The 14828-nt window shown below is 30.3% G+C and overlaps 1 long non-coding RNA gene across 5 annotated transcripts; it reads right to left on the bottom strand.

Annotated features, from left to right (window-relative positions):
- Nucleotides 1-9952: 9952 nt before the first annotated feature.
- On the bottom strand, nt 9953-14296 carry LOC108998829. 5 transcript variants are annotated; one of them, XR_004797627.1, is made up of 5 exons: nt 14116-14296; nt 13919-14009; nt 12186-12267; nt 11171-12068; nt 9953-10223 (listed from the first exon to the last, which is right to left on the bottom strand). It is a non-coding gene; the product is annotated as an uncharacterized LOC108998829 (long non-coding RNA). The 5 variants fall into 5 exon arrangements; XR_004797625.1 differs by having other exon boundaries at nt 9953-11273; nt 11985-12068; nt 14116-14290; XR_004797626.1 differs by having other exon boundaries at nt 9953-11261; nt 11985-12068; nt 14116-14290.
- Nucleotides 14297-14828: the final 532 nt, after the last annotated feature.

Below are 14828 nucleotides of genomic sequence, written 5' to 3'. Positions count from 1 at the left end.
AAAACAGAGAGATAGTTCATGCGGGAGGAAGAAACCGAGGGGACAAAAAAAAAAAGGAGTTTGGTAAATACAGATAAAAGAAAAATTGCTACTCTTACGGTTCATTTTTACCGCTCTATTTTATTATTATGATTTTTTATTTTTTTATTTTTATTTTTTATTTAATGATTAAAGAACTGTTTTTTAATAATATTATGATTTTTTTATTTTTTTAAAAATATTAAAAAACACATATAAAAAAAAATAAAAATTTTTTGTCTTAACGATAGCTCCAGCGGGAGCTGGCAGTGGTGTACATAGCAGCTCTCCAGATAAAAAATCGAGGGAAGAGATAGAATGTTTCTGAAGGAAGAAATAATTTTTTATTCGTTTTGGTCGAGCTACAGTTACAATCAAATAAGACCGAATGACGTAATTTACTGTAATTAAAAGCCATTTTATTTTAAACTTGCATAATCCAATGCAGCCTATTTTTCGACTTTATTAGCCAAACACCTTGATTTATTTGCATTTGCATCTTTTAATGCGAATGCTCTTAGACACCAATATGGCAATATTTGAGTATTATGTTGAATGTATGTGTAACATCTCACTCCGCATAATTAATGCTAAAGTCACTTTTAAAAATTTTTAGAAGTCGAAGTGCTACAATTAAACCTTGAATTAAAAATAATTTCTTTTATTCTAAAGGAAGTGCTAGGTATAAAGATTCTATATAATAAATAAAGCCGTTTTATATTAAAATACTGAAATCATAAATGAGAGAATGCGCGAAAAATATTTATGAAAATTTTTCAAAACCTATGCCATAAAAATTATAATTTCAAATCTTTGTACATGTCTAGGCCACTGTCATGCCTCATTGGACTAAGTCCTATCTTGCAGTTTCATCTTCATAAATATTTTGATCTAAAGTGGTTTAAAAACATAAAAATAAACTAAAATGAGTTGATGACTCAGTAAGAAATTTATTATAACGTAAATATACTTAATATAAGGTTTTTTATAAAATATTTAACGCTGAGAACTTAAAATCATGATTGTTTATACGTTTGCTATGACATGCATGCATGACTTATCTCCCCTTATCTGACTTATCATACTGGCTCACACACTTAACTATGTGTGCAAGGTTGTGCACCGACCCCACATCCTGTGGCCGCAAGGGAAGCCACTAATAGCATTCTAGCATATTATGGTGGACCAAGCTTAGACCCGTGGCTTATTCGTCCACTCATAAATTCATATTGGTATCATGCATCTGAATGACCATCTGATTTACTGCTATGAGATTATCTTACACTTCATCTTATAAAAACTTACGTCTCTTATGCAACGTGAGATGTATGAGATGCATAATACATACATAAATATAATATGCAGAATAAAACATGATAAATGACGTGCTTGCAAATATCATGACATGTGTGGTACGTAAACACTATATATAACTAACTAACGTATGTTAATCCTAATTTATGATCAAACTCCTTACCTTGTAGTGTTGCTTCCTAATTGAATCTAATCAAAACTCATAATCAACTTTAATAATTTATCGTTTGTGGGTTTATCCAATATGACTCATTAAATATGATTTAAATCTAATAAAAATTATTAATATATCGACCTTAGAATTATTAGGTCAGGTTGTTACAATTTGTCACTGAGGACACAACATTCATGATTCATAACACAAACCTAGTTTAACTTGTTTAGGTTTGCTATTGAATTTGAAACTCTTACATTTTGACTCATTTTCTTATTGAGGAATTCTAAATATAGTTATAGATTGTGTAAATATCACATATTCTTTTTAAAAAAAAGTGAGATTTATTATTAAATAATTTTGTATATAAATTTTATATTTACTAACCTTTTTTTTAAAAAAATCACTATACTTAGTACTGTACAAATATCATTTATCTTTCTCGTTTTAGTATTTTACTACTCGACCACGCCTTGCTTTTGAAGGGAATACTGTATAAGCCTCTAGGGTATACCACACAATGGACACTCGGCCCAGATATTTTTAGGCTTATTCACCACTAAAAATCCAACTTTTCTCTCAATGATCAACACTCTCGGTCCTAAATTTTGGGCCGAGTAAATATACTCTATGGCTAGGCTCAAGTGTTCTGTCCTAATTTTTCCTCAATCTTTATTCCGTAACACATTTAATTTTATAAATAAGATGAAATAAAAGTTAAAAATTAAATAAAATATTTTTTTAATTTAAATTGTTTATTTTATTTTTTATGAGAATTTAAAAAAATTATAATAATTAAATTAAATTAAATGAGATGGATTGAAAAATTTTGTGAAATTGAACAGCTAAGTCGAAATGTGTTCTTTGATCTGAAGCCCCCTCGATCCACTGACTTGCTTAATATAAGCCCTCGAAATTTACGAAACCCCTCATCTGTCTCGCTCCTATTGTTTATTGTATCACACCTTGATCTATCCAATATCAATATGCATGCATGGGTGCTCCTAGTTTTTATTTTTAAACAGTTTTCTCAATAGATGTGAGACAATTGTATAAAATTCCATTAATAGAGCTTCCATTCACCCCCTCTCATAGATGTTGGGTGATAATATGCATGCCCTCGTAATAGTGGTATATATGCGTGGCCGTAGAAGAAAAAAGTCTGCCTGTTTGTCATCTGTCACTTGTTTATTTGCCTACTAAGATATCATATCATCACATTAAATCTTTCATTCGATCATGATTCATATATATATATATACTAGTAAAGGGAAAACACGTGCATTGCACGTGTGCCTAGTTACAAAAATATGAAAAATATTTTTAAAAATAAGAATTTCTTGTAAAAATATGTAATAATAAAAAATAGATTAATATATATATAATTATGAATGTAAGAATTTTGTCTATATTTTAAGATTTTTTCATTAATCATAACAAATATCACATATTGAATATCCATGACTATAGCATAGGAATTTTCACAAATACATTTACAGCTACACAAGTTTCTATTACAGATCCAAAAGCGATTATTGGAGTTGATGCGCTATCATCATACATTTCTAAATAAACTTGATATCTAAAAATAGTAAATAAATTATTATTTATTGATATTAGCAATTAATATATTCTAATTATAATGTAAAAATTTTTAACTCCAGAATATGAGAGAAAATGTTTACCTTGATTGTGAAGTCTCTATTTTTTTGCAATTATAACATAAACGTTCTCATTTTTTCCATATTCAGTTATTTTGTTACAATTTTTATGACATGTAATAAAATGGTTGATGTAATAAAATTTAAGTATATGCACATTCTAAAATCTAAAACACAAATATGAGATTTATCAAAATATTGTTCTTCAAAAAGTAAGTACGAGAAAATATCTTAAGTTTTGAACTTCACTCTTTTCTCTAGATTCTAATCTTTATCTCGATTGTGACGACGTTTGAAATCATCTATATCATCGAGTATCTCTGTGATAGCTTAGTCAATTGTCTTAAGGCGCTCCAAGATGGAGGGCTTGGGCGAGCTTATAATCATTTTAGGTACAATCCTTCCCGGATGAGTTGTTGTCATTTTGTAATTTTCCATCGGAATTTTCTAATCCTGTTACAACTTTGACCATTCCGAATTATGAATGATAGTGAAAATTACAACAGTGAGATTTCAATAAATCTTAATAACTAAACAAATAACATATCATAGATATCATAGGGGCATATAAAAGTAAACACAAATAAATGTATAGACATGTATGCATGACATAAAATTTTGAGTGTATGCATCGTGGACTTTTTTTTATAAAAATAATATTTCTCATCTTATTTTTATTTTTTTTGCAACTATAAATGGACAGATTTACGTCTATATTTTTTATAATTTTTTTTATTGTTTACAATACATATTATATACATGATGTGCATAATGTCTATAACTACATTACTTACAAGAACCATGTCATAACTTTGAAATGTATGCCGCCGACTTTTATAATTGTCGAGCATTCCAACCTAGGTATCAAAGTAGCTGAATGAGTTTTATTCCTGGTCTTCGTCGTGCCTATTCACACCAGAGTTCGACAAGTTAGCTGAATGAATAGCCACATACATTTTTTACGTAAAGTGTATTTTGAAGTGTATGATAAGGCTATATAGCTATTCATTCAGCCAATTTGCCGAACTCTGGTGTGAATAGGCACGACGAAGACTAAGAGCAAAACTCATTCAACTGCTTTGATACCTAGGTTGGAATGCTCGACCATTATAAAAGTCGGTCGTATACATCTCAAAATTGTGACTTGATTCTTGTAAGTTATTTTATTATAATTATAAATATTATGCAGATCATATGTATAATATGTATTATAACCAATAAAAAAATTCTAAAAATATCGACATAAATCTATCAATTTATAATTAAAATTTCCATGTTATGATTATCAAGTAGCCAATCTGAATCCTGAACTAAATTTTGAGATGTTAATATTATTATTTTTGTGAGATGTGGAGATTTATTTATTTGTGACATATATGTCTATTGTCTTAAATCTGAGATGTTTGAAGTCTGGGATGCTAATATGATTTCTTTTTCAGATTTGGAGATTTTTTTGTTTGTGGCATATTCAAATTCGAATTATGAGATGTTTGAAGTCTTGTTAATATTATTTTTCTGTGAGATATGGTGATTTATTTTTTTTGTAACATATATGCTATGATCTTAAATTTGAAATCTTGGATATTTTGAAATAATAACAAATGTAATAAGTAAAATAACAGATCTACAGATTTACAAAAATACAGGAAAAATCAAAACTGTTTCAAAAAAATAAAAACTGAACCGTAACAAAAAATTAACATTCTAAATTTAACCACGTGCATTGTTCCAAAGCCACAACACAATTCAGAAGTTCCTATCCTCTATTTTCATTTCATCCCAACAAACTTCCAATCTCCAAATTTCAAAAGAAGATAAAAAATAAGAGTTTGAAAAAGATAATTATTTATAAAAAAAATAGGAAATATGATTTTGAACAATAAAATTATACCGTCATTGCTATATAGATTTCAAGCCTTCGGCATTTTTAGATAATTTTATTAATGGATCAGAAGATCTGCCTAAAGTTGACGCACCTCATCTATTAAAATTGTTTGCAATTATTTATTCCACCAATGTATTTTATCTTGAAAATCTGACTTAATAATTAAAACAAAACAATGAAGTAAGAAGAAATATATGTTAGATATATATATATGGTAATTCATCGAGAGATTTTAAAATTATTTGTGATAAGATGTAATGTTCTTTTCTTTTTTTAATCTTTAAACTGCTTTTTCTTTTCTTACATTTTTCAACCCACCCGTGCTCATGTATAAAGAAGAATCCCCAAACTAAAACAACAACGTTTTCAGGGGAAGGAACCCTAACTCTACCAGGAGCACTGTGAATACATCCTTAACGAAATGAGTAGCGTATTTGGCCTCCACATTTTTTTTCCCTCCGTCTCTTCCCCCCTTCTTTCACCAACCAAACCCTAATTTCATCCTTATGGATCATAACCTCCGAAACCTAAATTTTTTTTTTCTCCTTTCCATCTCTCTCTTCTCCTCCTCCTCCCTCTCCTCCATCAAAGTCCTTTTCTATTTGTCAAAATCGTTTCTTTCTCTCTTCCCTCTGTTGCTCACCGTCATCTCTCTCTCTCTCACCATTATTAGTCACTGCAACAGATCATAATTGCTGCCTCAGTTGCCGACAACGTCGAGAAAATCTAGGGTAAATTTTCTCTTCTATATATATATCTCTCTCTCTCTCTGTCACTCTATCGGACTCTCTCCTTGCTCCTCTTTGATCTCGCTCTCTCGTGTTTTCGCTTTTGATCTAAGTTTTGTCCTCTATTTATTTCGTTAATCTGTAGGTTTTTTTTGTTGAGCTGTTTTATTTCTTTTTTTTTTCTGTTTGGTTTGTGTTTTGTACGGAAGCTGAAATTGATTTAGCTAGGCAATCTCTGAAATTTTGTCTATATATCTGAAAAAATCTTCGTATATTTGAAGACATTGTATTGAAATCTAAACGTTGGATTTTTTTAATTTCCCTATAGATCTAGAAATCTTCAGATCGGAGCCAATGTTTATTGCTTTCTCATATATTTTTTTATATTAAATATTTTTCCTACAGATTCGAGTTCATGTATATTTTTTTTTAGGGTGCTGTATTTGTGATCTTTTTTTTTTCTCTATAGATCTGAGCAGATCTTCATATGTTTGAAGCTATGATGTTCAAATCTAAACTTATTTATTTTTTTTTTTTTACTTTTTCATTCATTTGTAATTTTTTTACGCTTTCATTTTCTTTGTTAATTTTTTCTTCCATCGTCCATCGATAAGTAAATGAAAGATGATGTACATTTCCTACAGATCTGAGTTAGTGTAATTTTTTTGAAGTGGGTTTATTTTTGAAGACATATTCCTATATTTGAAGGAATCGTGTTCAAATGTGGTTTTTTTTTTTTAACTTTCTCTGTTCTTTCACTTTTTTTCAAACTCTGTTCTTTACCTTTTTTTTTTTCTTCCAACCTATTTCTGTAGGAAAATGAACATAAAAGTCGATTCTTGTTTCTTTTTTTGCCTAAATTTTTATTTTTCCTTCATTCTATTCCTCTATTTTTTTGTTTGTTTTGCTTGTTGTTCCTCTAGATAAGTGGATGGATGTTGTTCATTTTTGTTATTTTACTTTCATTCTATTCTTCTATTTTTTCTTTATTTTGTTTGGTGTTTGTTTTTCTAATTCCCTTTGTTTTCCCTATAAATCTCAACTAATGTTCATATCTTTGGTGTTTCTGTTTGACATTTATTTTTTATTGTTTTTTTTTTGTATTGTGAATCTTTACATAAATGATGCATGCTCTTTGTTTCCGTTGAGGGTTTTTTTTTTCTTGTATACAGGCCAACCTTTTTCATATTTGATGAGATAATGTGCATATATCAATTTCTTTAGTTTGTGATATAGTTTTTGTCAGTTGCAATCTGAAATTATGCAGGATATTTATTACATTTGTTATTATCTCAAGTCTGAAATATGAATTGTTTGAAGCCGAAAATGTTAATACCATTTCTTTGTGACATGTGGAAGTTTATTTGTTTGACATATATATCTATTATGTTGTGAGTTTAGTTTTAAATTTTTGGAATTTTAAGTATTAAGCCTGCAACTATTCAACCAAAAAATTCTTGAACCAAAAAATTCTTGACATGTCAATTATATCTATTTTACTTGTCTTTTATGTCATGTATATGTATGTTATGAATGTACAAGTCATTCTGTGTTGATGTTATATATCTCTTTGTCCATGTTTTGTTTTTACCCATCTGAAGAACTGTAGACAGTTGAGTATAAATATTTGAATTTTTTTATTCAAATGTGATGCACTATATAAATATATATATATTTTTGTTTTCTTTATTTTTCAGGTCTAATTTTTTTTGTTTCTACTACATCAGTCAAGTGTTAGGTCAAAATTTTTTTTTCTTGCTCATCTTTATAAACTTTGGCAGATTTGGACATTTTAGTTTGAAGAATAAAATTTTTATTTGTTTATTTCTTCTGCGGAGTTATAATTTTGATCGTCTGTTTTGAAGCGGGACATATCTTTATATAATTATGTCTCCGATCTCTCGGTTTATTTCGTACTCTAAACCTGAGTACTTATGATTCAGATTTGTTGGACCACAAATTTCTTTTTTTATTTTGTTTCTTTTCTCATTTTACACTTTTTGTTGTTGCTGCTTATGCAGTTCTTCTTCAAGTTTATTGTACTAAGTATTTGTTTTTTTTTTCACATGGGATTTTTGTGTTTATATGCATATGTATATACTATTTCATGGAAGCGTACGAAAATTCATATTTGAGTTTAAATATGGAAAGCATAGAGAGGTCCATATTCCATGAAAAACCATTAGACAACTTTCTTTGTTTGTTGTATGTTTTTCTGTAGATGTACTTTTTTTTTGTAAGTGGTTTTATTTTGTTTGAAGAGGATGTGTTCTAATCTGCGGACTGCGATGTTCATTTTTTCTATAAATTTGAATAGATCTTCACATGTTTGACATTGTTTTGTTTGTTTTCTCTTCTTTTGTGAATCTGTACATTAATGAATGGATGTTGGTTTCTATTATGTTAGGAATTTACTTTGTATAATATTGTTTGTTTGTCAGATGCACATATTTATTTCTATTTCATTCTCTAGCTTCAAATACTGTGTGCATGCATCTGTTTATTTATTTATTTATTTTTTCGCACTCCAAATTTTTTCTGACATGTATGAGTATGTATTATTTGATGAATGCATAGAAATTATTGGAGGCAACAAATTCGAAAATTTCAAAGCCATAAATGTTTAATAGAAGCATATTTAATTGAGCATAAAAGTAAACAGGAAGCATACATAATTTGTCCCGAAACTCTCAAATGAAAGAGTAGAGCAGAGTCGACGGAATTTAGAACTTCGAAGGTAGGAGTTAGATTTCTGTGATCTTTTGGATTGCTAATAGTAGAAAATATAAAACATCACAATTGCTTTTATACTTAAGCAAAAGCGGTGTAAAAAAATAAATTATATAATCTGATAGCAGATGGTTAAGCGGTGGGGGAATTTAACAAATAAAAAATTGATAACAAACAGTTTTTATCTTTTGACAACTCCAAAAGAAGAAAAAAGAAAGAAAGAAATCGAGAATCTGATAAAAATGAAGAAAAAAGATGCAGCCGAAACGGTGATAAGATGGAGAGAAAAGAAATCGAGAAAGTGATAGAGAACGGTAGAACAAAAATTGAGACCAAAAAAAGTGGTTGAAGCTGTAGAAAAGACAAAAACAAAAACAGATTCTGATAAATGTAAAAATGAAGATAATTTTGTACAAAGAAGCTGACGGTGGAATCGGTGAAGAAATGTAAAAAATTATGAGAATCTAATTAGAGAAACGGTGGAGGCGGTGAGAAACGCTTGAGATGACAAAAATGATATCGAGAAGGCGATGGGAGGAAAAAAAATTGAGAATCTGATAAGATGAAAAAAAATAAAAGAAAAGAAATCGAGAAGGCCGTGGAAAATAAGAGAAGAAAAATTTAGAAATTTGATAAAATGAGAATACAGGAATTCGAGAAGAACAAAAGGACAAAATGGATAAAATCGTAAATTGACTAAGAATTACAAGGACATAAATGGCAAAATACCAATTCAAGGGCAGAAATGGGAAAAAAAGTTATCGAGGACTGAAATGACAAAGAAATACCATTTGAAGGGCAAAAATGAAAAAAAAGATGGACGAAGACCAGTCTGCTTATTGACGTTTATTATATACAAAAAATCTTCTCAACCTCCTAACACTCTACACTCCACATTATTTTTAATTATTATTATTTTTTTCTTTTATTAAATATTTATTATATGAATAATGAATAAAAAATTTGAAATAATTTAAAAAGAATAAAATCAAAAAAAAATTTAAAAAAATTTAAAAAAATTTAAAAAATTTTGAAAAAGTGTGAAGTGTGTAGTGTGGTGGAGGTTGTGTAGCAATGCTCTATTATATATAAGATAAGATATAGATAGCTATATATATATATACTAGGTGAGAGCTACGTGCAAAGCACGTTTGTCTAGTTTTATGAAATGATTATTTGTAAAAAATAATATATATTTTATAAAATTGATTAATTTCATTTAGTAATTTAAAGCATAGTGCAAAATATAAAAATATTAATTCAAAATAAAATATCATTCAATTCAATCAAATACATGTTGAATTCAACTTTTAACGCCTCCTATAGACCACCCTTTGCTTTTCCAACATTAATAGCAATTAGACACTTGTATGAACATGGACCTGGTGGACGTGACTCATGATCAGAGTTATCATGATCCTCATCATCCTGATTGTGCTTGAATCACTATCACTCCGCAATTGAATTGAGCAAGCCATAAAAACTTAGGAACCCAAAAAGTCAAATGAAAATGTTAACCAAAAAAAGCAGTGACATAATACTGCAAAAAGTTCAAATAGCTGATAGAAAGAAAGAAAAATGGAAAAACAGGCATTCTCTAGAAAGTAATAAGAAACCAGCACAGAAAGAGTCCTACAAGAGCACGCAGATTAACAATAATAATAATCATAACAACATGCTTTAAAGTGGCTTCTCCAATACAAAACTTCACGATCTGAACTTCGTCCAAGTTTCTGCAAATGTCATAACAGTACAAGAAGGTTAAAGATGTGAGTCCCAACTTCCAACAAAATCATGGCAAGAGGTAAGAAATCAAGTTCACAAGATCTCCATGAAACATCAGCCTGTCAAAATTTTAGATCATAACAATGAAAGAGTTAAGAATTGTAAAAACAATATATCAACAAAAATTATCCAGCAATAAGACACGTGCACTTAATTCTAGTTATATACATAAAATATATTAGCATATATAAAGGAAATTGTAAGTGTAGTTTGAAACAGATAATTACATCCATCACTGCATGATAAAGTTACAAGTGATCTAGATAAAGGGGAAAAAGCATTATCAACTGTAGTACCGAAAACCAACTCTTTTTCTTAGATTCTTTTGTCTTGCCAGTCGTGCTTTTACTCTTTATTTTTTTACCAAATCTGGATGGTATTAACTCACATGAATAACCATGCAGGAACTAAAGATGAAACCAAAATAATGTTGTTTTTAGCCTCACCATCATTCATCAAGGGGAAAAAAAGAAACAGGACATCCTTCAATTTGTTTTTTTTTTTTTTTGGGGGAGGGGGGGGTGTGGATTTTATAAACACAAAAACCTAGAAAAAGTTTTGGTCCGACATTTTCATTTTTATGTATCATAGTCAACTAATACACAGTTTATAAATTATTTTTCATGGAGTTTCAAACTCTTGAACCCTTTGACAAATGCTTCACAATCATATTATGATTGTGCAGGTTTCTTTACAAAGAAAAAAGAAGAAGAAAAAGAAGCGAAGGTCCACAGAAGAAACAATTACACATTAAGATGCACACATGCAACTACAAATAGTAAATCTAAAATTTTCATTTACATGATTAAATATTAAGATCCCCATTCCTAGCATCAATGTATCACACCTACAAAGTAAAAACTCTAATAGATGTAAATGTTTGATAAGCTCTCACAGGAATAGAAAATACGTATTCACTTGCCACAATATATAGTTATTTGCCCTTCCTACTAAGCTCCAATGTAATTAAAGGAATCACCGGATTGCTGCACAGACCACTTGTGAATCAAAATTAATTAAATAAGCATCATAAACTCAACACCACTAAACTGAAACAACGAAACTACAAGACTAAATGGTTAGTAACTGATCAGGCTCAAGTTTCATAAGATGGCAGAGCTATCAAGTTCAACCAAGATCAATAATCAATCAAAATTTCATTTAGTAAGACCAAATTAAAGCAAATGGATCTGGCATGCATACGTCTTTGACTTTTTGCAGAAAAGGGGCTAAGTAATCCTTCCATTAATTAATCACCATTAATTATTTTAAAGCTATGATCGAACTTAATTTGGTTGAAGTCATGCAAATATATATTATAAGTAACAAGTACTATAATATGACGAAAGTATAAATAAATAAAGCAAACTATGATGAAAGTACAATGAAGACCAATATCTATGACAGAGAGGAAGTGATATAGTATTAGTAAACTATTTACAAAGAAAAGAAAGAGTTCAAAAAAAAGTTTCTGTGGAGCTGTAGGGTCATGGTGGAAGTATGTACCAAAGAACTGCCTGGCCTTGAATAGAAGAACTAAATCATGGAAAAGGATAGCAATAACCATCTCCAAAGTATTCGGGATTAGGCTTATTTAAGTTGAGGTCAATTTATATTTCCTACTATTAAAGACCCGTTCTTCCACATACTTAAAATAACATAAAAAGTATACATAAATTAATGCTGCTATTGTTCAACATTAGAAAAACCTTTAAACTCCAGCATATTCCATGCTGCCTCAGCTTGAGCAGAAGCCTTTCCCTCAGCAGCACGTCTTAAGGCCTTTGCAACAGCTAGAGAAGAGATGGAAAAAAAATATGAGCATAATGGCTTTCTATATTAGATTCATAGGCAGAGCAGTTACTTATATTAAATATGTGCGTAACGTAGAGGATTAAGCATGAACGTACTTCTCAAGACAATCATTCAACTCATCTCCAGAACTGTCTCATATAGGTCCATCTCCATCCTGCAAATCATCCCCATGACAATCTGAAAAAAAGATGAATAAGATGTACTGCTACCAAACTACCAAAATCTCATATTCTACTCCAAAAGAAATTTATGCCATAACAATTGTGAAGATAACAATTAAAGAAAATATCTTGCATGAGAAATTCCAAAAGGTAATTCTTGAGCAGAAAAGGTGACGTTTTCTCAAATAATTGAAAAAGAAAAATAATGTTTTTCTTTTTTAATGCAAACAATAGCAAAATGGGTTCACTTTCATTTTGAATATCCAAAGTTGTTATGCCTTAAGGATGTAAAAGGTCAAAGCAGATGTATTTGATCATATAAACGCATGGGAAAAAAGGAAGGTTTTGCTAGTATCAAAATCCACATTTAAGCATGGAAATATTTTCTTATGATAATTTCATGCAGACAAAGAAAGCAGCTACCAGAGCAAGGGTCTATTTAACTTTCAATTGCTGAAATTTATTTATAAAAGAAAATAAAAGAAAGGAAAGGAAACAAAAGAGCTAAACACAAGAAGTTCTTCTCTTTTTTCAATTAATTGAAACACCAATGGAAATGCACGTGACCTCATGCATCATCCATCCTTATGCAGGTTGGAAGTGCCACTCAACACAAAAATAGAAAACATAAATAAAATGTAAAAAACATTTGATCATAAGTTACTCACTTAGATTTGCCTTAAAACATATAAACAGATCCCTGAACTGAAGGTTGAAGAAGTTCATCAATTTCCTTCTCCAAGAAGAGAGAAAATGAATTGGGAAAACCATTCTCTGGCTGCGAATATGATATACTTTCCTCTCCCTACCCACGTCAAGCATATCAGATCATACTCAAGAAAAACTGTGTAAACTATGCCAAATTTCTCAGTTAAGTAGGTAAGATAATGTGTTGTATTAAAATATATGATACAGCACACAAATAAGCATTGTACCTTGCCAAGGTAGTTATAGTCTCAAAAAAAAAAAAAAATCTGGAGACAATATCTTCAAAGACACAAAAAGAAAACAGAAAAAGACACAGCAAACAAAAAAAAAGCAAAAACAAAGAAGAATAGAATCAATGTAAAATAAAATTTTTGGCAATATCAGGAAAAAAAAAATCCACTTCTCATTTACCTACACAAAGGATGAAAGAAGAAAAAAATGAAAGCACAGATAAAAGGAAAGCAAAAACAGAAAACAGAAACAAAAAATAAAATTTAAAGATAGACCAACTTCAAAAAAAATTTACATCTACTCCGATGTGTATGTACAAAGCATAAACAAAACAGAAAAACTAAAGAACTAAAAGCATTTAAAAAAACTACCAGAACAAGGAAAACGTAGAAAAAAAAAGGAAGAAAAGGTGAGAGAGATAGAGAGAGAGATGATAGAAATTAAAGAGATGAAGACAATAGGACCAAGAATGCAGTTTTTAGCCGAGACTGCACATCTGAGCAAAAAAAAAAGGCCCATTTAGGGTTTTTGCAACCCAGATTCTTTGAATAGGATGATAGCTTTGGAATAAATTTGGAAATTTTGACCGGGTCGACGCTAGGGTTTCCGAGAGTGTACAAAAACTGAGAGATATGGAAAAGCTTTTTTTGAAGTTAGATCTACATTAACGGATCCAAGCATTCTATAAAACCTCAAAACATACTGAAAAAGTTAAAAAAAAACCCCACCTTTTGGGAGATCTATCACTGTTCTTGTTTTGGAGGCACATCTGTTTGTAAGATCTGGACCCCCACGAAAATGGAGACGAACACCACAAACCTGAAGATAAAAACATGCACATCAGACAAGCAAAAAAATCAACTTCAACGGCTACCCCCTTTATTCGGCCAAAAACCTAAAAAAAACAAATAAAATCAAACCAAACCAGCGGAGACGAAGGGCCGGCGAGGAGAGGAAGAGGAAGGAGCCGAAGCTTCCCTTCCCCCTAGCTGGATTCGGAGGAGCGAGTTTTAGAGCGTTTCGGAGCGAGGTTCTAGAGAGAGATGTGGTCTGGTTTGAGAGAGCCCATTTTCGACTGGGATCAAAATGAACGCGATTTGCTGCTTTAACGTGGACTTAACGCCATTTGATAGGCACTTAACGGAAAACAAGAATTTCCGTCTACAGCCGTTTGATAGGCACTTATATAATAGAAGATAGATATTATATATCATAAAATCTTTGTCTCTATCGGCATGTGGGTGCTAACTTGAGCCACATGTTTTTATAAAGAGAAAATATACTTTTAACCGTGAATTGCGTAACCGCCGCGTAATCGTTTTGAAAAAAATGAATAAAATATGGGACTCACATGAAAAAAATTAATTTTTTAATAGTGAACTCTACTTTTTTTCAAAATGATTACGCGGCGATTACGCACTTCACGGTTGTACGTAGAATTACTCTTTTATAAAAGTACTTAATTCAATTGTCGATTGAGATTGCCTTGTCATCAACACCAATCCTGAGTAGGTGCTAGCTGGAGCTAGCAGTATTGCTTTGCCCACCTGTTCTTCCATGACAGCCTTAAATTCTCTACTCCCTACAATACTTTTTGAATCACAGTTCGAAAATTATATATCACTCTTATTGGCTAAT

Source organism: Juglans regia, chromosome 11 (genome assembly GCF_001411555.2).
Source record: "Juglans regia cultivar Chandler chromosome 11, Walnut 2.0, whole genome shotgun sequence".
NCBI lineage: Eukaryota > Viridiplantae > Streptophyta > Magnoliopsida > Fagales > Juglandaceae > Juglans > Juglans regia.
Note: the sequence above shows the minus strand (reverse complement) of the source record. Positions and strands in the feature narration are given on the sequence as shown.